Below are 25,953 nucleotides of genomic sequence, written 5' to 3'. Positions count from 1 at the left end.
GACTCTTGATGAGGCTGAAGGAGGAAAGTGAAAAAGCCAGCTTAAAACTAAATATTAAAAAAACTAAGATCATGGCATCTGGCCCCATTATTTCATGGCAAATAGAGGGGGAAAGGGGCTTCCCTGTGGCTCAGCTGGTAAATAATCTGCCTGCAACGTGGGAGACCTGGGTTCAATCCCCGGGATGGGAAGATCCCCTGGAGAAGGGAAAGGCTACCCACTCCAGTATTATGGCCTGGAGAATTCCATGGACAGTATGTAGTCCATGGGTCACAAAGAGCTGGACATGACTGAGCGACTTTCATTTTCACTTTCAAAGGGGGAAAAGGTGGAAGAAGTGGCAGATTTCCTCTTCTTGGGCTCTGAAATCACTGCAGACAATGACTGCAGCCATGAAATCAGAAGACACTTGCTTCTTGGCAGGAAAGCTATAACAAACCTAGACAGCGTGCTGAAAAGCAGAGACTCGGCTTTAGGGTTCCTCCAAGCCTTTTCATGGCTTGATAGTTCATTTCATTTTTATGCTGAATAATATTCCAATGTTTAGATGTACCAAAGTTTATTTATCCACTCACCTTCTGAAGGACATCTTGGTCACTTCCAAAATTTGGCAAACATGAAAAAAACTGCTATGAGCATTCCTGTACTAGTGTTTGTTCTTGTTGCTCAGTCGCCCAGTCGTGTTCAACTCTTTGCGACCCCATGGACTGCAGCGCACCAGGCCTCTCTGCCCCTTACTATCTCCCAAAGTTTGCCAAGTTCATTTTCGCTGCATCAGTGATGTCATCCAGCCTTCTCATCCTCTGATGCCCTCTTCTCCTTCTGCCCTCAATCTTTCCCAACATCAGGGTCTTTTCTAATGAGTTGGCTCTTCACACCAGGTGGCCAAAGTATTGGAGCTTCAGCTTCAGCATCACTCCTTCCAATGAATATTCAGGAGTGATTTCCTTTAGGATTGCTGGTTTGATCTCCTTATGGTCCAAGGGACTCTCAAGATCTTCTCCAGCACCAGTTTGAAAGCATCAATTCTTCAGCGCTCAGACTTCTTTATGGCCCAACTCTCACATCTATACATGACTAATGGAAAACCACAGCTTTGACTGTTAAGATCTTTGTCGGCAAAGTAATGTCTCTCCTTTTTAATATGTTGTCTAGGATGGTCACAGCTTTTCTTCCAAGGAGCAAGTGTCTTTTAATATCGTAGCTACAATCGCCATCTGCAGTGATTTTGGACCCCAAGAAAATAAAGTCTGACACTGTTTCCAATGTTTCCCCAACTATTAGCCATGAAGTGATGAGACCAGCTGCTATGATCTTTGTTTTCTGAATGTTGAGTTTTAAGCCAGCTTTTTTCATTCTCCTCTTTCACTTTCATCAAGAGGCTCTTTAGTTCCTCTTCACTTTCTGCCATAAGGGTAGTGCCATCTGCATATCTGAGGTTACTGATATTTCTCCAGGCAATCTTGATTCCAGATTGTGCTTCATCTAGTCCAGCATTTCTCATGGTGTACTCTGCATAGAAGTTAAATAAGCAGGGTGACAATTATTCAGCCTTGACATACTTCTTTTCCAATTTGGAACCAGTCTGTTGTTCCATGTCCAGTTCTAACTGTTGCTTCTTTACTTACATACAGGTTTCGTAGGAGGTAAGCAAAATTTTCCACAGTTTGTTGTTATCCACACTGTCAAAGGCTTTAGCATAGTCAATGAAGCACATGTTTTTCTAGAATTCTCTTGCTTTTTCTATCAACGGATGTTTGCAATTTGATCTCTGGTTCCTCTCCCTTTTCTAAATCCAGCTTGCACATCTGGAAGTTCTCAGTTCATGTAATATTAAAGCCTTTTTTTTTTTTTTTTACTAAGAAAACATTTTTATTTTATTATTTTATTTTTTTAAATTTTATTTATTATTATTATTTTTTTTACTTTATAATATTGTATTGGTTTTGCCACACATCAACATGAATCTGCCACAGGTGTACATGTATTCCCAATCCCGGACCCCCCTCCCACTCCCCCCCGACACCATTCCTCCAGGTCATCCCAGTGCACCAGCCCCAAGCATCACGCACCCTGCATTGAACCTAGACTGACGATTCATTTTTTATATGATATTATACATGTTTCAATGCCATTCTCCCAAATCATCCCACCCTCTCCCTCTCCCACAGAGTCCAAAAGACTGTTCTATACATCTGTGTCTCTTGCGCTGTCTCGCATACAGGGTTATCGTTACCCTCTTTCTAAATTCCATATATGTGCGTTAGTATACTGTATTGGTGTTTTTCTTTCTGGTGAAGCGTATCTTGAAGGATTTTGAGTATTACCTTGCTAGCATGTGAAATGAATGCAATTGTGCGGTAGTTTGAACATTCTTTGGCATTGCCCTTCTTTGGGGCTGGAATGAAAACTGACCTTTTCCAGTCCTGTGGCCACTGCTGAGTTTTCCAAATTTGCTGGCATATTGAGTGCAGCACGTTTAACAGATCATTGTTTAGGATTTGAAATGGCTCAGCTGGAATTCCATCACCTCCACTAGCTTTGTTCGTAATGATGCTTCCTAAGGCCCACTTGACTCCAGGATGTCTGGCTCTAGATGAGTGATCACATACACTATTGTGGTTATCTGGGTCATTAAGATTTTTTCTGTATAGTTTTTTTGAGTACCCTTGTCACCTCTTCTTAGTATCTTCTGCTTATCTTAGGTCCACATTTCTGTTCTTTATTGTGCCCATCTTTGCATGTGATGTTCCCTTGGTATCTCTAATTTTCTTGAAGAAATCTGAACATAAACCTCCATGATATGAAACATCTATAAGGTTACTGATTTCAGCATTATTTCTAATATCAAAAGAATGGAGATATCCCTTGTGTCCAGCCACAGATGTAGAACATAGTTTTCCAGATTCTTCCCATGTGTTTTTTGCAATGTGCCAATGTCACTCCTCCATTAAGAGGTATCCAATTCTTTTTTCCATTTAGATCTGCAAAGACCTCATGACTTGTTTTAACCAACCAAAAGCAGCAGCAGTGACTCTGGGCCAATTTTAGGGCTGCCCTAGAAAAAATGATGTCACAGTGGCAACAAGCACATATAGCACCTAGGTTTTTGTTTCTAAAAACCATTACCACTGAAAGTAACCATTCCATAGTGAATTTCAGGTCTAGGCAGTGAAGGTATCAATTTTTTTTCTGGGTCATTCCACATTGCCTGAAATCAAGGATGAACTCCAAGGAAAAGTACGTTAAAAGGAGACAAGAAGCTGGAAAGGACTTCCACTAGCCAAATAAATAACAATTTGAGTATCAAAAAGAAAAATGACTATGACCATGAAATATTTTTAAAAACCTATGTGTCCATAGAGATACCTCAAAAAAAAAAAAAAAAAGGGAAAAGAAAGAAAAGAAAAACCTCATTTGCCGCCATTGGAGGTAACTTTTTATTACTTAAAGTCCTTATCTGATCATTTCAGCTAAAGAGGAAAAAATTAGCACTAACAATGATGTTTTAGTAGGAACTGTCAAGGCTGTATATTGTCACCCTGCTTATTTAACTTCTATGCAGAGTACATCATGAGAAACCCTGGGCTGGAGGAAGCACAAGCTGGAATCAAGATTCCTGGGAGAAATATCAATAGCCTCAGATATGCAGATGACACCACCCTTATGGCATAAAGTGAAGAGGAACTCAAAAGCCTCTTGATGAAAGTGAAAGTAGAGAGTGAAAAAGTTGGCTTAAGGCTCAACATTCAGAAAACTAAGATTATGGCATCTGGTCCCATCACTTCATGGGAAATAGATGGGGAAACAGTGGAAACAGTGTCAGACTTTATTTTGGGGGGCTCCAAAATCAGTGCAGATGGTGACTGCAGCCATGAAATTAAAAGACGCTTACTCCTTGGAAGGAAAGTTATGACCAACCTAGATAGCATATTCAAAAGCAGAGACATTACTTTGCCAACAAAGGTCCATCTAGTCAAGGCTATGGTTTTTCCGTAGTCATGTATGGATGTGAGAGTTGGACTGTGAGGAAAGCTGAGCACCGAAGAATTGATGCTTTGGAACTGTGGTGTTGGAGAAGACTCTTGAGAGTCCCTTGGGCTGCAAGGAGATCTAACCAGTCCATTCTGAAGGAGATCAGTCCTGGGTGTTCATTGGAAGGAATGACGCTAAAGCTGAAAATCCAGTACTTTGGCCACCTCATGTGAAGAGTTGACTCATTGGAAAAGACCCTGATGCTGGTAGGGACTGGAAGCAGGAGGAGAAGGGGATGACAGAGGATGAGATGGCTGGATGGCATCACCGACTCGATGGACATGACTTTGCGTGCTGCAATTCATGGGGTCGCAAAGAGTCAGACACAACTGAGCGACTGAACTGGCTGATCCAGCACTTCTCAGGAAACACTCTCTTTGAAGAATGCTAGCTGATAAATATAAAAGGAATGATGGGATAAGAAAAAATAACTTTTCCATAATCCATAATGAAACAATTGATTATGGCAATTGTTTATATCTGGTTAATACTCTAAATATATTAAGAACTCAACTCAAGAGCAACAAATCAATTCGATTTAAATTGGGCAAGGACTCTGAATATACATTTTCCCAAAGACATACAAATAGACAACAGGTACATGAAATAGTGCTCAGTATCACTAATAATCAGGGAAATACAAATAAAAAACACAATGAGATATGACTTCCACCTGTTAGAATGGTTATTATCAAACAGACAGGAAATAACAAGTGCTGTTGAGGATGGAGAGAAAAAGAAACTACTGGTGGGGATATAAGTTGGTACAGCCACCTGTGGAAACAGTATAGAAGTTCCTCAAAAAGTTTAAAATAGAACTACAATATGATTCAGCAATTCCACTTCTGGGTATACATACAAAATAGATGAAACCACTCTTTCAAAGATAGCTCCAATGTTTATTATAGCACTACTCACAATGGCCAACACACTAACATAACTGTCTGTTCATAGATGAATGGATAAATATGTGAGATACACACACACACACACCACACACACACACACACACAAAATGGCATATTATTCAGTCATAAAAGGAAATTCTGCCATTTGTGACAATATGGATGGAGCTTGAGAGCATTATGCTAAATAGATAACTCAGGAGAAAGAAACATTGCATGATTATATGTGGAATCTAAAAGAAACCAAACTCAAAGATACCAGACTGGTGGTTGCCTGGGGCAGAGTGTAGGGAAATGGATCATGATAGATTAAATTAGAAATAAATAACAGAAAGATAAGGAAAATTTCCAGTAGTCATGTATGGATGTGACAGTTGGACTATAAAGAAGGCTGAATGGCAAAGAATTGATGCTTTTGAATTGTGGTGTTGAAGAAGACTCTTGAGAGTCCTTTGGACAGCAAAGATATCAAACCTGTCAACCCCAAAGTATTCACTGGAAGGACTGAGGCTGAAACTGAAGCTCCAATACTTTGACCACTTGATATAAAGAGCTGACTCACTGGAAAAGATTAAAGATGATGAGAAAGATTGAAGGCAAAAGGAGAAGAGGGCAGCAGAGGATGGGATGGCTAGACAGACCATTAATCACTGACCCAATGGACATGAGTTTGAGCAAACTTCAGGAGATAGTGAAGGACAGGGAAGCCTGGCATGCTGCAGTACATGGGGTCACAAAGAGTCAGATACGACTTAGTGACTGAATAATAACAGCAAGGAAAAATTCCAATCTCTTGGCAAGTTTGAAAATAGAAAAACAACACAGAAAAATCAATAGAGCCAAAAGCTGGTTCTCTGGTACTAAGGCCAAACAAAATCAGAGAAAGGAAGGAAGGCAGGAAGGTAAGAAAAAAGAAGACATGATTATTCATATAGAAACTTCCAAAGAATTTACAAAAAAATTCCTAACACTAAGTGCATTTAGCAAGGACTTGGATACAGGTATAAAAATTTTGGATACAGCATACAAAAATCAATTAGATTTCTTTATATCAGAAATGTACAAATGAAAATTAAAAATTTTTTAAATATTCTATTTTAATAACTTCACAAAAAGGAATGTTTTTGTAAACTCCTTGGGAGTTTCTATATAGACAATCACGTCATTTTCTTTTTCTCTTACCTTATTAAAAAGCAGAGACATTACTTTGCCAACAAAGGTCCATCTAGTCAAGGCTATGGTTTTTCCAGTTGTCATGTATGGATGTGAGAGTTGGACTATAAAGAAAGCTGAGTGTCGAAGAACTGATGCTTTTGAACTGTGGTGTTGGAGAAGACTCTTGAGAGTCCCTTGGACTGCAAGGAGGTCCAACCAGTCCATCCTAAAGGAGATCAGTCCTGGGTGTTCATTGGAAGGACTGATGTTAAAGCTGAAACTCCAATACTTTGGCTACCTGATGCAAAGAGCTGACTTACTGGAAAAGACCCTGATGCTCAGAAAGATTTTGGGCAGGAGGAGAAGGGAACGACAGAGGATGAGATGGTTGGATGGCATCACCGACTCAATGGACATGGGTTTGGGTGGACTCTGAGAGTTGGTGATGGGCAGGGAGGCCTGGCGTGCTGTGATTCACGGGGTCGCAAAAAGCTGGACGTGACTGAGCAACTTCCTTCCTTCCTTCCTTCCTTCCTTCCTTTCTCTGATTTTGTTTGGCCTTAATACCAGAGAACCAGCTTTTGGCTTTACTGATTTTTTTCTATTTTCAAACTTGCCAAAGATTGAAAATTTTCCTTGTTGTTGTTCAAAAATATCCAATTATAATAACTTTAAAATAGGTGTATAAGCCTAACAAAACATTTACAGAATCTGTATGCTGAAAACTACAAACAGTGATGAAAGAAATCCAGGAAAATCTAAATATAGAGATATTGTATTTATAGATTAAATATGCAACAAAGTAAAGATTTCAATTTTCCCAAAACCGATATATAGGTTTGTTTAGTCGCTGAGTCGTGGTTGACTGCATGATCCCATGGACTGTAACCCGTCAGGCTCTTCTGTCTTCCTCCTCCTACTTTTGCAGGCAAGAATACTGGAATGGGTTGCCATTTCCTTCTCCAGAGCATCTTCCAGACCCAGAGACTGAACCCAGGTATCCTGCTTTGGTAAAGACAGATTCTTTACCAAAAGGCAGATTCTTTATCACTTTACTAAAGAGGTAAAGACAGACTCTTTACCACTGAGCCACCAAAAATATTCTTTTGCTGATATTTTGACTTGTATTATATATAGGCTTGTATATACAGGCTATATAGGCTTAATATAATACAAGTCAAAATATCAGCAAAAACTTTTAAAATATATATATTGGTTCTAAAAGGAACTGGAATAGTTTAAAATGATTTTAAAAGAATAAAGTTAGAGGAATCACAATGATTTCAAGACTTTCAAGCTATAATAATAAAAATTGTGTGGTAACAGTAAAAGGATTGACACCTAAATCAATGAAAGAGAACAGAGTCTTGAAATAGACTTATGCAAATATTACCAACTGATTTTTGGTGAAGATTCAAAAGTATTCAGTGGATAAGGACAGTCTTTTCAACATACAGGGTTGGACACAGAACATTTATATGCAAAAAAAAGTAATCTAAATATCATATTTTGTATAGAATTAACTCAAAACGGATTACAGACTGAATGGAAAAATGTAAAAATAGAAAATGTTTAGAATAAGACATAGCAGAAAATCTTTGTGACCTGGGGTTAGGCAAAGGCTTCCCCCCCCCCCCCCGCCCCACCCAACTTATTTCTTTACTGAAGTACAGTTGATTTACAATGTTATGTTAATTTCTTCTATACAGCAAAGTGACTCAGTTACACACATATATACATTCTTTTTAATATTCTTTTCCATTATGGTTTATCCCAGGACATTGAATATGGATCCCTGTGATTACAGTAGGACCTTATTGCTTAGCCACTGTATATGAAGGAGTTTTTAGACATGTCAGCAAAAGCACAATCCACAAAAGAAAAAGCTGATAAGTTAGACTTCATTAATATTAAAAACCTTTGCTCTACCAGGGATACTGTTAAAAGGATGAAGAAAACAAGCAAGAGATTGGGAGGTGCTATCTGCAAAGCACATATCCAATAAAAGACTTGTATCAAGAATACACAGTGAACTCTCAAAACTCAAATTAAGAAAACAAAGAGTCTAATTTAAAACTAGGCAAAAGATTTGGACACATCTCTAAAGAAACATGTAAATGACAAGTAGGCACGTGAAAAGATGTTCAACATCATTAGCCCTGAAAGAACTGCAAATTAAAACAATAACTCTTTGATATATATTTATGAGAATGGATAAAATTAAAATAATGACAAGACAAAAGAACAAACAAAAACAAAACAAGAAAAAATTTAAAAATCAACAATACCAAGTGTTGGTGAGGATGCAGAACTGGCATTTTCATTCATTGAAGGTAGGAATGCAAAATGGTACAGGCATTCTGGAAGACCATCTGGCAGTTTCTTCAGTTCAGTTCAGTTCAGTCACTCAGTCATGTCTGACTCCTTGCGACCCCATGAATCACAGCACGCCAGGCCTCCCTGTCCATCACTCCCGGAGTTCACTCAAACTCATGTCCATCAAGTCAGTGATGCCATCCAGCCATCTCATCCTCTGTCGTCCCCTTCTCCTCCTGCCCCCAATCCCTCGCAGCATCAAAGTCTTTTCCAATGAGTCAACTCTTCGCATGAGGTGGCCAAAGTACTGGAGTTTCAGCTTTAGCATCATTCCTTCCAATGAACACCCAGGACTGGTCTCCTTTAGGATGGACTGGTTGGATCTCCTTGCAGCCCAAGGGACTCTCAAGAGTCTTCTCCAACACCACAGTTCAAAAGCATCAATTCTTCAGTGCTCAGCTTTCCTCACAGTCCAACTCTCACATCCATACATGACCACAGGAAAAACCATAGCCTTGACTAGATGGACCTTTGTTGGCAAAGTAATATCTCTGCTTTTGAATATGCTATCTAGGTTGGTCATAACTTTCCTTCTAAGGAGTAAGCGTCTTTTAATTTCATGGCTGCAATCACCATCTGCAGTGATTTTGAAGCCCCCCAAAATAAAGTCTGACACTGTTTCCACTGTTTCCCCATCTATTTCCCATGAAGTGATGGGACCAGATCCCATGATCTTAGTTTTCTGAATGTTGAGCTTTAAGCCAACTTTTTCACTCTCCTCTTTCACTTTCATCAAGAGCTTTTTAGTTCTTCTTCACTTTCTGCCATAAGGGTGCTGTCATCTGCATATCTGAGGTTATTGATATTTCTCCTGGCAATCTTGATTCCAGCTTGTGCTTCCTCCAGCCCAGGGTTTCTCATGATGTACTCTGCATAGAAGTTAAATAAGCAGGGTGACAATACACAGCTTGACGTACTCCTTTTCCTATTTGGAACCAGTCTGTTGTTCCATGTCCAGTTCTAACTGTTGCTTCCTGACCTGCATATAGGTTTCTCAAGAGGCAGGTCAGGTGGTCTGGTATTTCCATCTCTTTCAGAATTTTCCACAGTTTATTGTGATCCACACAGTCAAAGGCTTTGGCATAGTCAATAAAGCAGAAATAGATGTTTTTCTGGAACTCTCTTGCTTTTTCGATGATCCAGCGGATGTTGGCAATTTGATCTCTGGTTCCTCTGCCTTTTCTAAAACCAGCTTGAACATCTGGAAGTTCACGGTTCACGTATTGCTGAAGCTTGGCTTGGAGAATTTTGAGCATTACTTTACTAGCATGTGAGATGAGTGCAACTGTGTGGTAGTTTGAGCATTCTTTGGCATTGCCTTTCTTTGGGATTGGAATGAAAACTGACCTTTTCCATTCCTGTGGCCACTGCTGAGTTTTCCAAATTTGCTGGCATATTGAGTGCAGCACTTTCACAGCATTATCTTTCAGGATTTGAAATAGATCAACTGGAATTCCATCACCTCCACTAGCTTTGTTCGTAGTGATGCTTTCTAAGGCACACTTGACTTCACATTCCAGGATGTCTGGCTCTAGGTGAGTGATCACATCATCATGATTATCTGGGTCGTGAAGATCTTTTTTGTTTCTTATAAACCCAGAAATTTCTTCTAAACCCAGAAATCCCTCTCCTCGGATTTCTCCCTGGAGAATGAAAACTTACATTATACAAAACCTGATTATCAGTGTTTATAGCAGTTCTGTTCATAGTTGCCCAAAACAACTCAAACTGGAAAACAATTCAAATGTCCTTTACACCAGGTGAATGGAGAAACAATTTGTGGTACATCCATACAAAGGATATTACTCAGCAATAAGAAGGAAGAAACAAAAGATACATGCAACAATTTAGAGGAATATCAAAGGTTTATGCTGAGTAAAAGAAGCCAGTCTAGAAAAGTTACATACTGTATAGTTCCATTCATATGACATTCTCTAAAAGATGAAATTATAATGATGGAGAACAACAATGGTTTCCAGGCGATAAAGGTTTGACTATAAAGAGATGACATGAGGAAGATTTTCAGCGTGATAGAATTGTTCTGTATCCTGATTATGGTACTGATTACACAAATCTATACATGTGTATACATCTATATGCTTGTTACTTGGAAGAAAATCTGTGACAAACCTAGACAGTGTATTAAAAAGCTGAAACATTACTTTGCCAACAAAGGTCCATCTAGTCAAAGCTATGGTTTTTCCAGTAGTCATGTATGGATGTGAGAGTTGGACTATAGAAAAAACTGAGTGCTGAAGAATTGATGCTTTGAACTGTGGTGTTGGAGAAGAGTCTTGAGAGTCCCTTGGACTGCAAGGAGATCAAACTCATCAATCCTTAAAAAATCAGCCCTGAATATTCGTTGGAAGGACTGACGCTGAAGCTGGAACTCCAATACATTGGCCACCTGATGTGAAGAACTGACTCTTCACATCAGGAAATCTTTGCTGCTGGGAAAGATTGAAGGCAGGAGAAGGGGACAACAGAAGATGAGATGTTTGGATGGCATCACCAACTCAGTGGACATGAGTTTAAGCAAGTTCCAGGAGTTGGTGATGGACAGGGAAGCCTGGCGTGCTGCAGTCCATGGGGTTGCAGAGTTGGACATGACTGAGTGACTAAACTGAACTGATACATGTGTTAAAATTCATAGAACTGTACACGTCAAAGGAAAAGAATAGTTTTGTTTTTTACAGTGTGAGTTTTTAAAAAACACTTTTTAAAGTTGAGGGACAAAAGAGAGGAGAAGAGAGAAGAGCAACTGAATAACCAAGGAGAAATTTCAACTAAGAGAGCAGAGTATCTTGGAAACCTTGTGAAGAATACCAGTCAAAGATGAGGGTGTAATCTATATCAAATGTTACTGATAATCAAGTTAGACAAGGACTGAGAAATGACAACTAGTAATGTAGAGGTCATCAGTGACTCTGATGAGAATACCATTAGAATAGGATGGAAAAAATGGGAGGAGGCAAATTAGAGTTAACAAGTACAGAGCCTGGGAAAGAAATAGGACAATAGCTGACAGAAGTTAGCAGAGTTAACAGAAGATAATTTTTTTAAGACTCAAGAAATAAAAGTATGTTTATATGCTGATGTGTGTGTGCTCAGTTGCTTCAGTTGTGTCTGACTCTGTGTGACCCCATGGACTGAAGCCCAACAGGCTCCTCGGTCCATTCGATTTTCCCAGCAAGAATACTGGAGTAGGTTGCCATGCCCTCCTCCAGGGGATCTTCCTGACCCAGGGATAGTACTCCCTTCTTCTTTGTCTCCTGCATTGCAGGCAGGTTCTTAATCGCTGAGCCACCAGGGAAGTCCTTATAGGCTAATGTGAATATCCAGTAGAAAATGAAAAGTGGATGCAGTCCAAATTATTTTGCATACAGCTTTTTTTCAGCACTTACACTGTAACTAATTGTTTACATACACACACACATTCCATATGGTAAACATAAAGTCTGAAAACATAGGAAAATATACTTTTCATCAAAGACTTCTTGGATCTTTTTTAATTGGAGTATAATTGCTTTGTACTTAGATCTTAAAAACATATATAAGTATAAAATAAAAGTATCTATGTTCCTAGACCTTACAGACAACTTACAAACACAGTTGCAAATATACATAGTCATGATGATTATAAGTTCCTTGAGGACAACTATTATATCTTACTCATTTTTTTAGTCCTAGTCCCTATGAAGAGAGTCAGTATTCAATTAAAAATATTTGCTGAATGGATTTATAGTACATAATAAGTCAGTAAGACTTTTTTTTAAAAAAAGATTCAACTCTATGAACTACTCTATAATAAATCAACTTATTTTCCTATGAATATCCAACACAGCACAAAATAACTCCCTGATTTTCCTGATCAGTCCTGACGCACATGACCCTTGGTCCTATGCCTGCAGTCCACATTTTTTGTATTAACTCTGAACTTAGCCAAATTCTTCTGAATTATCACTGCTATAAACTATACTTCTTTTATTATAAATGTTCCACGATTTCCCTAATGTCCCAATGGGCACAAACGACAAGTTCTAAATAACAAATGATATCACTTTTAATAAAAAAGGAAAAACATTATCACCTTTAAAAAGGGCTAAATATTAAACCTCAAAACTTAAATTTTGAAAATGTGGAATCCTAATTCAAAACATAACTAGAATTCTATGTAGATTCCAGTTTAAATGAAATGTCATATTAATTTAAGAAACAATTTTCCCATATAAAACCTCCTCCAGTTACCACAAAGGAGAAAAATGCACATGTATACATACTGCAACTTGCCATGTTCACTAGAAAATGTACAATTATCACCATAAGAGAGGTTTCTGCTTTGCAGAACTCTACTGTGCATTCAAAAATAGTTCTAAGAAAAGTCTCTAATCTCCCCCATTGTTAGTCAAGTGGTTTATACATGCAGAAAAAAAAAATGAAAATCAGCTAGATGCATATACTATGGGAAGGGAAAAATGGAGAAAGAAATCACCTCAACAACTCTCACTTTTCTCCTTTCCAAAAATCCCTTATTATTACCCCCTTTTCTCATTCTTCCCTCCGAAAAGGAAAAAAAAGGCCAGGATCCTTGCCAAACCCCACAAAAACCCTTAGGCCTCTCTCAAGCATGCAAATGTAATTTTCTACCCAGACAACACACTCTCTTTTTAATGAACTCCAAAAACAATCTGTGAATGCCCACAGAAGAGAAAAGAGGAAAATTGCAATGAAAGAAAATACAAACAGAGAGATGTGGGGGAGGGTCAAGATGGATATGGCAAGTCCAGAGTTTAAATAGACATAAAAGATAATGAAGGTGAAAGGACTGTAATCAAATAAAATGGTCTGCAGGCTGTCATTTCATACAAATTAGAGTCAGAGAAATATATGAATATTCACTTGAATAAAAATCATTCATTATAGGAGTGGCCCTTCAAGTAAAAGGATCCCTGTCAAGGCCCAATGTGGCTGTCATTCTTTGTTCCATTTTGTAACTAAAAAACAAAAACAAAAATAACTGTGTAGAGATGAAAGAGAAAAAACAATAATTTTTCATATGCACCCACCTCTGAAACAGTCAAGAACAGGAGCAAATTTCTTCATGACACAGCCAAATAATATGTCAAAATTAGATATTCAAAGAATGTTAATAAATGACAAGAGACACTTCAGTCAGTCACATGACTCCAATCCCTGCAGATGCACATTATGATTCAGATTTGAACAGCAAACAGAGTAGGCCACAGGGCAGGGTGGGAGGACTTAAGAAAAACACAATGCAAAAGGTCATCAAAATGAAAACTGTCTTCTTGCCTCAAAATTTGAAGAGAAGTTTTACTGAAAAAAAAAAAAAAAGCTTTAAACCAATTGAGGCTGAAATAATTACAACATTTTATGATCTAACCTCTTAATGATGAATAGAATTCTTCTCCCTGCTTAAGGATCAAATTGGTTGGGCTCTACACTTGTCTGGCACCATGCTGTGGGCTATTTCCTTTAATATATAACCAATCAAAGATGTATTCAGGCTTTTGTGAGACCCTAAAGCTTTGCTAACTGCATATCCTAGAGCATCATGAGGTTTTTCTAAAAGGAAGCAGACAAAGCGATATACAGTGATAGCCTCCCTTGGATACGTGATATTCAGTAGACCCTTTCTCAAAGGTAGATATTGAAACCTTTTATAATACACCAAATAGACAATTTTCCTTATAATATCTGTAGTACTTGTCTTATAATATTTATACTAATTTTTTTCCTCCCTTCAATTTATATCAACATACTTCAAGGTCACAGATGCTTAGAGGAGTGACAAAAGAAAACAAATTCTTCAAAATATGTAACTGTTAAAATACATAACAAAATACATAATTCACTGGGAAAAACCCTGATGCTGGGAAAGATTGAAGGCAGGAGGAGAAGAGGATGACAGAGGATAAGATGGTTGGATAGCATCACCGACTCGATATACATGAGTTTGTGCAAGCCCTGGGAGTTGGTGATAGACAGGGAGGCCTGGCATGCTGCAGTCCATGGGGTTGCAAAGAACTGGACACAACTAAGTCCTGGGTGTTCTTTGGAAGGAATGATGCTAAAGCTGAAACTCCAGTACTTTGGCCACCTCATGCAAAGAGCTGACTCATTGGAAAAGTCTCTGATGCTGGGAGGGATTGGGGGCAGGAGGAAAAGGGGACGAGAGAGAATGAGATGGCTGGATGGCATCACCGACTCGATGGACATGAGTTTGAGTGAACTCCGGGAGCTGGTGATGGACAGGGAGGCCTGGTGTGCTGCAATTCATGGGGTCACAAAGAGTAAGACATGACTGAGCAAATGAACTGAACCGAATATTATATTGTATTGATACACCACAATTTATTAATCAGTTGGTGGACGTTGAGTTGTTTCCACCTTTCAGCCATTATGAATAATACTGATATATAAACATTTTTGTATAAGTTTCTGGGTTAGACATATACTTTCATTTCTCTTGGGTGTATGCTGAGAAGTGAAATTGCTGGTTCATACGGTAATTCTGTTTTCAACTTTTAAGGAACTGCCAAATTGTTTTCTATAGCTGCTCTAACATTTTATATTTCCAACAATGTACAGGGGTTCCTATTTTTCCAGGTCCTCTCAGCACTTGTTATCATCCATTGTTTTGATCATAATCATCATAGTGGTATGAAGTGGTATCTCACTGTGGTTTTGATTTACATTTTGTTAATGGTTGATGATGTTAAACATCTTTTTATGAGCTTATTGGTTATTTATATATCTTCTTTATGGTAGCTTTTAAACATGATTTATATGGGAAAATGAACAAAATACTGTTTTGTAAAGAATGTTATACACTTGAAACAGATTTATTACAAAGATACATGTCATTTTTCAGTATAAACAAATATTTAACTCTATTTTCTGTACTCTCATGTGAGTCCCCTGGATGATGCACTTGTTATAAATAAATGAAAGTAAGACTTAATTTGTATAATACTGTTTTTTATGTTCTTTCATTCTTAAAGTCTTGATTTAATCTGGTTACCTTAATATACTTTGTTAGGAAGGTTTTAAAAGGCTATATGATCAATCTCATATAGATATTGCTGTGTAATATGTGCCAATATGTACAATTACTTTCACCAATAAATCATAAATTTAACAATAGTAGAGTGTTTATGTATACCTTGTATGGTTGTTCCATAAAGATTTAAACTAAATTGTATATTCAGTGATGACTTTTATCATTAAGCCTAATAAAGCAGTATTAGCTTTCAGTAAGTTCTTACAGATTATTGTTTTTTTTTTTTAATTTTAAAATCTTTAATTCTTACATGTGTTCCCAAACATGAACCCCCCTCCCACCTCCCTCCCCATAACATCTCTGTGGGTCATCCCCATGCACCAGCCCCAAGCATGCTGTATCCTGCATCAGACATAGACTGGCGATTCAATTCTTACATGATAGTATACATGATAGAATGCCATTCTCCCAAATCATCCCACACTCTCCCTCTCCCTCTCCCTCTGAGTCCCAAAGTCCGTTATACACAGCTGTGTCTTTTTTCCTGTCTTGCATACAGGGTCGTCATTGCCATCTTTCTAAATTCCATATATATGTGTTAGTATACTGTATTGGTGTTTTTCTTTCTGGCTTACTTCACTCTGTATAATCGGCTCCAGTTTCACCCATCTTATCAGAACTGATTCAAATAGATTACTGTGTTTTTAACAGTTGTTGCTCAGTCGCTGAGGTGTGTCAGTTCTTCACATCAGGTGGCCAAAGTGTTGGAGCTTCAGATTCAGCATCAGTCCTTCCAATGAATATTCAGGACTGATTTCCTTTAGGATGGACTGGTTAGATCTCCTTGCTGTCCAAGGGACTCTCAAGGGTTTTCTCCAACACCACAGTTCAAAAACATCAATTCTTCAGCACTCAGCTTTCCTTACAGTCCAATTCTCACATCCATATATGACTACTGGAAAAACCATAGCTTTGACCAGATGGACCTGTATCGGCAAAGTAATGCCTCTGCTTTTTAATATGCTATCTAGGTTGGTCATAGCTTTTCTTCCAAGGAGCAAGAGTCTTTAAATTTCATGGCTGCAGTGACTTTGGAGCCCAAGAAAATAAAGCTGGTCACTGTTTCCAATGTCACCCTGTCTATTTGCCATGAAGTGATGGGACCAGATGCCATGATATTAGTTTTTTGAATGTTGAGTTTTAAGCCAAGTTTTTTTCTTTCTCCCTTCTGAGGCATTTTATTTGTATGTATTACATCCCTAGAAAAAGAATCCAAAGATTTTCCCTCCTGTATGTTTTCATCTTGCTTCTTCATTGTCCATGATGCCAGCTGAGGTTGTCTACAATGAAATCAAACTGATGGGATGAGAGCAGGTTATTCTGCCATTTTTCTAGATCTTTGAGTTGTACATCAAATCTGGGGCTGATCACTCCACACTTATTTAGCCTGCCTGTGAGGTTCACAACAATATTCCCAGCTCTGTGATTGTCAATGATTTCAAATTCACTAATGTAACCATGATTCATCATCAGTTAGAAACCCAATGATGATTTTGGAGCACAGCATAGTAAGGACCTGGTGTTTGCCTCTCTTTTCAGCATTCTTGATACTCTTGAGAGCATCAGCCAGGACATTCATGTGCACCATCCAGCACGGAAAGATGGCAGAAAGAGTTAAGCCAGCTTTTTCACTCTTCTCTTTCACTTTCATCAAGAGACTCTTCAGTTCCTCTTTGCTTTCTGCCCTAAGGGTGGTGTTATCTGCATATGTGAGGTTATAGATATTTCTCCTGGCAATCTTGATTCCAGCTTGTGTTTCATCCACCCTGGCTTTTTGCATGATGTACTCTGCAAAGAAGTTAAATAAGCAGGGTGACAATATATAGTCTTGACGTACTCCTTTCCCAATTTGGAATCAGTCTGTTGTTCCATGTCCTATCTGTTCTATCTGTTGCTTCTAGACCTGCATACAGATTTCTCAGAAGGCAAGTGAGATGGTATGGTATTCCCATCTCTTTAAGAATTTTCCAATAAACTACTGGAGAAGGGTGGAGAAATAACTCCAGAAAGAATGAAGAGATGGTGCCAAAGCGAAAACAACACTGACTCTTTGTGACCCTATGGACTGTACAGTTCATGGAATTCTCCAGGCCAGAATACTGGAGTGGGTAGCTGTTCTCTTCTCCAGGGGATCTTCCCAACCCAAGGACTGAACCCAGGTCTCCTGCATTGCAGGCAGATTCTTTACTAGTTGAGACACCAGGGAAGCCCAAACATACTGGAGTGGGTAGCCTATCCCTTCTCCAGCAGATCTTTCTGACCCAGGAATTAAACCGGCATCTCCTGCATTGCAGATTCTTTACCAACTGAGTTACTAGGGATGCCCAACGTAATATTCTTCAGCCATAAAAAGACAGAATGCTACAACTTGGATGAACCTTGAAAACATTAAGAGAAAGAAACCAGGCACAAAAAGTCACATATTGTATTATTCCATTTATATGAAATATCCAGAACAAGCAAATCCACAGAGACAAAGAGTAGATTAGAGGGGATAGAGGAAACACATTAATGGGTACCGGGTATTCTCCTAGGGTGATGAAAAAGTAAAGTGCTATAATTCTCCAAGCCAGGCTTCAGCAACTTCCAGATGTTCAAGCTGGTTTTAGAAAAGGCAGAGGAACCAGAGATCAAATTGCCAACATCCGCTGGATCATGGAAAAAGCAAGAGAGTTCCAGAAAAACATCTATTTCTGCTTTATTGACTATGCCAAAGCCTTTGACTGTGTGGATCACAATAAACTGTGGAAAATTCTGAAAGAGATGGAAATACCAGACCACCTGACCTGCCTTTTGAGAAATCTGTATGCAGGTCAGGAAGCAACAGTTACAACCAGACATGGAACAACAGACTGGTTCCAAATATGAAAAGGAGTATGTCAAGGCTGAATATTGTCACCCTGCTTATTTAACTTCTACGCAGAGTACATCATGAGAATGTACTGGGCTGGAATAAGCACAAGCTGGAATGAAGATTGCCGGGAGAAATATCAATAACCTCAGATATGCAGATGACACCACCCTTATGGCAGAAAGGGAAGAAGAACTAAAGAGCCTCTTAATGAAAGTAAAAGAGGGGAGTGAAAAAGTTGGCTTAAAGCTCAACATTCAGAAAACTAACATCATGGCATCTGGTCCCATCACTTCATGGCAAATAGATGGGGAAACAGTGGAAACAGTGGCTGACTTTATTTTTCTGGGCTCGAAAATCACTGCAGATGGTGATTGCAGCCATGAAATTAAAAGACGCTTACTCCTTAGAAGGAAAGTTATGACCAACCTAGACAGCATTTCAAAAGCAGAGACATTACTCTGTCAACAAAGGTCCATCTAGTCAAGGCTATAGTTTTTCCAGTGGTCATGTATGGATGTGAGAGTTGAACTATAAAGAAAGCTGAGCGCTGAAGAATTGATGCTTTTGAAGTGTGGTGTTGGAAAAGACTCTTGAGAGTCCCCTGGGTTGCAAGGAGATCCAACCAGTCCATCCTAAAGGAGATCAGTCCTGTGTGTTCATTGGTAGGACTGATTTGAAGCTGAAACCCCAATACTTTGGCCACCTGATGTGAAGAGCTGACTCATTTGAAAAGACCCTGATGCTGGAAAAGATTGAGGACAGGAGGAGAAGGGGATGACAGTATGAGATGGTTGGATGGCATCACCAACTCAATGGACATGGGTTTGGGTGGACTCTGGGAGTTGGTGATGGACAGGGAGGCCTGGCGTGCTGCGGTTCATGGGGTCGCAAAGAGTTGACACAACTGAGCAACTGAACTGCACTGAATAGTATCCATACACTGTGGATGCATCAAATTCCACTCAACTGCACACTTGAAAATGGTTACTTATATTGTGTGAATTTCATGCCAATTTTTTAAAAGGGAAAGCATCTATGTTTTTAAAAATTAGGACTTAAAATAGTATATAAACATATACGTTATGTGAGGAAAAGAAAGAGAGAAAGCAGAAAGTAAAATAAGATCATTAACTACTGTAATAACTGTGAGATTCAAAGGATAACATTTCAACTGAAAAGCCACAAAGTAAAAGGTTAAGTTAAAAAAAGATGACTGTGGTCATGGTAAAAGGTATTAACATAAAAATAACCACAAGAACAAATAACAAAAAACAGTCCTTTCCACATACCAAAAGAAATCTTGAAAGAATAACAAATACATGGGAACAAGCTCTTAGGAAATACAATACAGCAGTAATTAAAAAAGAAAATAATCATACAACAGTATAGAGATGAAACATTTTAGTTACATCAATAAGCGGAAATGGGCTTAATTCATTTATTGAAAGAGGAAGATTTTCAATTGGCTTTTAATAAAATCTAAATCTATGCTATGTACAAGAGAGACATCTAAAACACAGAGAATTAGAAATACTGAAAATAAAAGAATAAGCAAAGACAAAACAGGCAAATAGAAAAAAAATTTTAAAAAGCAATCCTGATCTCAGACAAAGTAGAATTAGGTGAAAATGATTAAATGAAACAATGAAGGATATTTTATGGTGATAAAAGCCAAAATTAAACAGAAGACATAACAGGTGTCTATATCTACCCAGCAGAAAAGACAAAAACCACCTGTATAAAGCAGAAATACAAGGAGATAAAAATAAGAAATTGATAGAAACCACTACAAGTAGAAAGCTTTAACAGCACTCTTTGGAAAAGATAGGTGAATTGAACGAAAAACAAGAATGGATATAGAAAAATCTAATAACACAATCGACACAATCTTATGGAAGTATCAATATAAATAAAACACCACACTCTAATAATAGAGAATATATCTTCTTTTCAAGTGCTCATAACATGTTCACAAAACATGATCAGAAGAGCAGCAAATCCCATAAAGTACAGAGCAATATTAAAACAACATGCTCTGATAAAGCAAGAAACAAGAAGTCCCTCTGACCTAAAAATGAAAAAGTCTTCTGTTAAAAAACTCTTGGGTGAAAGAGGAAATAAAAACAGAAATTAGAAGATTTCTGAAAAAAACAGCAAAACACTATGATAGGATCCATTTAAACCACTGTTCAAATTCATAACATTAAACACTTATATCAATAACAATAAAGAAAATTAATTAGATTATCATATTAAAAAGCTAGAAAAAGAACAAATAACAAACAGAAAGAATACACATCAAGTAAACAATAAAAATGAAAGAAAAACTGGTAAGGTAGAGAACAGAAATTAGTTATTGAAATTAATAAATTAAAATCCCAGCTCCTTGGGGGACAAAACCAACAAATTAGACAAGATAAGAGAAAACTCCACTTACAAGAGCAAAAAAAAAAAAAAAAAGAGGCAAATATTCAGAATAAACTTCAGACATGTATAAAGAAATCCATAAAACACTATGGAAAGAATAAACGTGCTTGTTCAAAGATATACCTCATTCTTAGGATATCTCAACATCACCAAGATTTTCAGTTCAGTTCAGTTCAGTCGCTCAGTCGTGTCTGATTCTTTGTGACCCCATGAATCGCAGCACACCAGGCCTCCCTGTCCATCACCAACTCCCGGAGTTCACTCAGACTCATATCCATTGAGTCAGTGATGCCATCCAGCCATCTCATCCTCTGTCATCCCCTTCTCCTTCTGCCCCCAATCCCTTCCAGCATCAGAGTCTTTTCCAATGAGTCAACTCTTCGCATGAGGTGGCCAAAGTACTGGAGTTTCAGCTTTAGCATCATTCCTTCCAAAGAAATCCCAGGGTTGACCTCCTTCAGAATGGAGTGGTTGGATCTCCTTGCAGTCCAAGGGACCCTCAAGAGTCTTCTCCCACACCACAGTTCAAAAGCATCAGTTCTTCGGTGCTCAGCCTTCTTCACAGTCTAACTCTCACATTTATACATGACCACAGGAAAAACCATAGCCTTGACTAGACGGACCTTAGTCGGCAAAGTAATGTCTCTGCTTTTGAATATGCTATCTAGGTTGGTCATCACTTTTCTTCCAAGGAGTAAGTGTCTTTTAATTTCATGGCTGCAGTCACCATCTGCAGTGATTTTGGAGTCCAAAAAAATAAAGTCTGACACTGTTTCCACTGTTTCCCCATCTATTTAGTGTTCCCTAAATAACATAATTTAATGCAACCCAAATAAAATACCAAGCTGTTTTTCTCAAGCTAGACAAGTTGATATTAAAGTTCATATGGGAAAATAGACACAAAAGAATAGCTAAGAAAATACTGAAAATAGAAAGCTTATGAGGAGAAATTACTACCAGATATAAAGCAGTATAGTACCAGCACATGAGTACACAGAAAGACCAATGGAATAAAACAGCAAGTAAAGAAACTGACTCAATTTGGAAGTATATGATAAAGGTGATATTCCAAATTGCAAGAACAAAGATGGACTTTTTAATAAATGGTGTTGGGATGACTGAAAAAAAAAAAAGATAAAATTAGATTTCTCTTCATGCCATATACAAGAATAGACTTCAAATAGATCAAGGATCTAAATGTAAAAGAATGAAACCACACAAGTACTAGAAGAAAACGTAAGTGGGTTTCTCTATAACTCAGATGTAAGGGAGAAGCCATAACTCAAAACTCGAATTAATAAAAGAAAATATTGTTAGATTTGACTACATAAAAATGAAAAACAATTTGCTTGGCCTCAAACACCATAAAATCAAAAGATGAATGACATATAAAAATCAATTTAACTTTCTCTATTCTTCATTTTTCTCCTAAGTGCCTGGTACATGCAGCTGCTGCTAAATCGCTTCAGTCGTGTCCGACTCTGTGCAACACCAGAGATGGCAGACCACCAGGCTCCCCCATCCCTGGGATTCTCCAGGCAAGAACACTGGAGTGGGTTGCCATTTCCTCCTCCAAAGCATGCAAGTGAAAAGTGAAAGTGAAGTCACTCAGTCATGTCTGACTCTTCACGACCCCATGGACTGCAGCCCACCATGCTCCTTCATCCATGGGATTTTCCAGGCAAGAGTACTGGAGTGGGGTGCCATCGCCTTCTCCAGCCTAGTACATCAGTTCAGATGTACACTCAGACTCATGTCCATTGAATCAGTGATGCCATCCAGCCATCTCATCCTCTGTCATCCCCTTCTCCTCCTGCCCCCAATCCCTCCCAGCATCAGAGTCTTTTCCAATGAGTCAACTCTTCACATGAGGTGGCCAAAGTACTGGAGTTTCAGCTTTAGCATCATTCCTTCCAAAGAAATCCCAGGGCTGATCTCTTTCAGAATGGACTGGTTGGATCTCCTTGCAGTCTAGGGACTCTCAAGAGTCTTCTCCAACAACACACTTCAAAAGCATCAATTCTTCGGTGCTCAGCCTTCTTCACAGTCCAACTCTCACATTCATACATGACCTCAGGAAAAACCATAGCCTTGACTAGATGGACCTTAGTCGGCAAAGTAATGTCTCTGCTTTTGAATATACTATCTAGGTTGGTCATCACTTTTCTTCCAAGGAGTAAGTGTCTTTTAATTTCATGGCTGCAGTCACCATCTGCAGTGATTTTGGAGCCCAAAAATAAAAGTCTGACACTGTTTCCACTGTTTCCCCATCTATTTCCCATGAAGTGATGGGACTGGATGCCATGATCTTCGTTTTCTGAATGTTGAGCTTTAGGCCAACTTTTTCACTCTCCTCTTATAGTAAGCACTTAATAATGATAAATTAAATTATCATTATCACCCAGCTTAGATTCCTTAGTCCATTATTTTAATCACTCTTTGGATATTTGTCAATATCCCTAAACCTGTTACTCAACTATCTTTATTTGATAACTACCTGGCAAAACCTTAATCCTAGAACTATTCGTCATCTCCATACATGATTGACAGACACTGAGACACAATTATGCTGACTGGTATAATTGAAAATGTGGGTTCACCAAATCTATTTGTGCTCACAACACTGTCAGGCATTCTTTCTTGTTTAAATTTATTTATTTATTTATGATTGCACTGGGTCTTCTCTAGTGCACAGCCTTTCTCCAGTTGCGGAAAGGCCAACATGTTAAAGACTGAATTTGACATCTTTCCCACCCGACACTGCCCCCAACCATCCAAATACTTCCCCTCCCTTCTCCAGCCCCCTTACAATGGCACTATGATAAGGTCAGAAACCTGGCAGTCATCCTTGTCTCCAACTGTTGCCCTACCAGCAACAATCCCAACAGCTAATCAATCATCAAATCATGCTCACTACTTGTAGCATGTGTAGAATCCAACCAGTTTTTCACGAGTTCCTTGAGCCTAGATAAATATTATTTTCTAGCAACTTATAGTTTTTCAAAACCCACCTTCCTGCCTCTACTCTTACCTTAATTCTTTCTGCAAACTGAAGTTAGCTTTCTAATTGGCTTAAGACTCTTACAAGGCCATCTTTGACCTGACCTTAGCCAAACTCTTCAACTTCAGTAAATTTCTTTCTGTCTCAAAAACATCACTCTCTCATCTCTGGGACTTTGCAAACACTATTTTCTCTTTACTGAGAGGCTTTCCTTATACCTCTTAATCTGATTAACTCTTATAGAAACTTTAGGTCTCAAACACAACATCACTTACTCTAGGCTCTATCTTATTTCCCAGAAGAGTTAAGAGCCTGCTGTCATTTGTTTCCTACCCTATACTGCCCTTGGCCCCAAGGAATTTACAATGTGATATAAACAAACACATAAAAGAAAGGAGTCTTTTTTTTTTCCTACATGGGAATCAGAGAGAAGGTGACATCTGAATAGTTTTAAAGAATGAAGAGAGGTCTAGCTGAATGATAAGGATACTACTCCCCCTCTTCCCTTGAAAATACAAACACAGGGAGGGACAGATGTGAGAGGGTGCTGTTCAAACAAATATATGAACATGTACATATGCAAGGCATGAGGAAGGTTTGAAGGAGTGAGGTCAGAGACAAGTAATTTTGTATTATAGTGGCATCAAGTACAAGAGTGTAACAGACAGCATTCAGTATTTCTCAAAGGTGGGCTGGAGACCATCTGCTTCAGAATCACCAGGCATCAGATTTAATCAGTCAGGACCTCTGGAATTGGGGGCCCAGTAATACACAATTGTGGGTAACAAGCCAAGAGATCTTATGTACATAAAAATTTAAGAATTGTATGTAATAATTTTTTTAATAGCGAGAACTGATGGTTTTGAACTGTGGTGTTGGAGAAGATTCTTGCGAGTCCCTTGGACTGCAAGGAGGTCCAACCAGTCCATCCTAAAGGAGATCAGTCCTGGGTGTTCACTGGAAGGACTGATGCTAAAGCTGAAACTCCAATACTTTGGCCACCTCATGTGAAGAGTTGACTCATTGGAAAAAACCCTGATGCTGGGAGGGATTGGGGGCAGGAGGAGAAGGGGATGACAGAGGATGATATGGCTGGATGGCATCACCGACTCAATAGACATGAGTTTGAGTGAACTGTGGGAGTTGGTGATGGACAGGGAGGCCTGGCATGCTGCCATTCATGGGGTCGCAAAGAGTCGGACATGACTGAGTGACTGAATTGAACTTACAGTTACCAAGATTCCTCTGGGATTAGAAGTAGGAATCAGGGTTTGCTCATTTTAAATAGAAGGTGTATCTTAGAAGCTTTCAGACAATACAGTGGAAAGGGAAATGCTTGTGTTCAGCTATTACATGGCAAAGGGTGTGTGCATGCATGCATGTGTATATGCTCAATTGTGTCCAACTCTTTGCGGACTGTAGCCTGCCAGGCTCTGCTATCTGTGTAATTTTTCGGGCAAGAATACTGAAGTGGGTTGCCATTTCCTCTTCCAGGGGATCTTCTCGACCTAGGGATTGAAGGTGTGTCTCTTGGATCTCCTGGATTGGCAGGCAGATTCTTTACCAACTGTGCCACCTTGGAAGCCTGGGAACGGGTGATATTCTGCTAAATATAGCATATAGGGACTTGGGTTGCCTTAAATTTAAATTAGAGAATAAGAGTCTGCATTTTCACTTTGAGTTTTATGAAGCAGATCACACCAGCTGTAATAACATATGTAAAGATTTAGTAGAGTCTGGCTCACTGCAATTAATCAACAAATATGGTTATTATTTTAGAGAAAGAAACAAAGGTCGTTATAACATTTACAGTCTGAATATTGGAGAGATTAGGAGAAATATCTGAGTTTGTGGGAAATAACTGGCTACACACACACACACACTGAGTTTGGGGTGGAAGAGAGGCATCCAAACAGAGACGCTATTTGCTTAAGATGCAATTTCCTATCATTTCTGCTGGTTGAAATCGTGTCCTTCCTCTACCTCATTTTACCTTCCACTTTTCTTTCTGCCCCTATACCCTTTGCAATTATTCTTCCCTTCTTTAGTTCTGTAGTACATTTATATTTCTGCTATTACTCTTACTACATCCTATTTATATCATAATTATTTTCTA

At 38.6% G+C, this 25,953-nt stretch overlaps 1 protein-coding gene and 1 pseudogene across 1 annotated transcript in view; both read right to left on the bottom strand.

The window, feature by feature from the left end:
* The window catches only part of ZSWIM5 (zinc finger SWIM-type containing 5), a 168,911-nt gene that overhangs the window by 91,672 nt on the left and 51,286 nt on the right, over nt 1-25,953 (bottom strand). The gene's annotated exons all lie outside the window — the stretch shown is intronic.
* Nucleotides 16,755-17,143, bottom strand: LOC138072638 (small ribosomal subunit protein uS8-like; annotated as a pseudogene).

Source organism: Capricornis sumatraensis, chromosome 2 (genome assembly GCF_032405125.1).
Source record: "Capricornis sumatraensis isolate serow.1 chromosome 2, serow.2, whole genome shotgun sequence".
Taxonomy (NCBI): domain Eukaryota; kingdom Metazoa; phylum Chordata; class Mammalia; order Artiodactyla; family Bovidae; genus Capricornis; species Capricornis sumatraensis.
The sequence above is the reverse complement of the archived record's forward strand: the minus strand, read 5'-3'. Positions and strand labels throughout refer to the sequence as shown.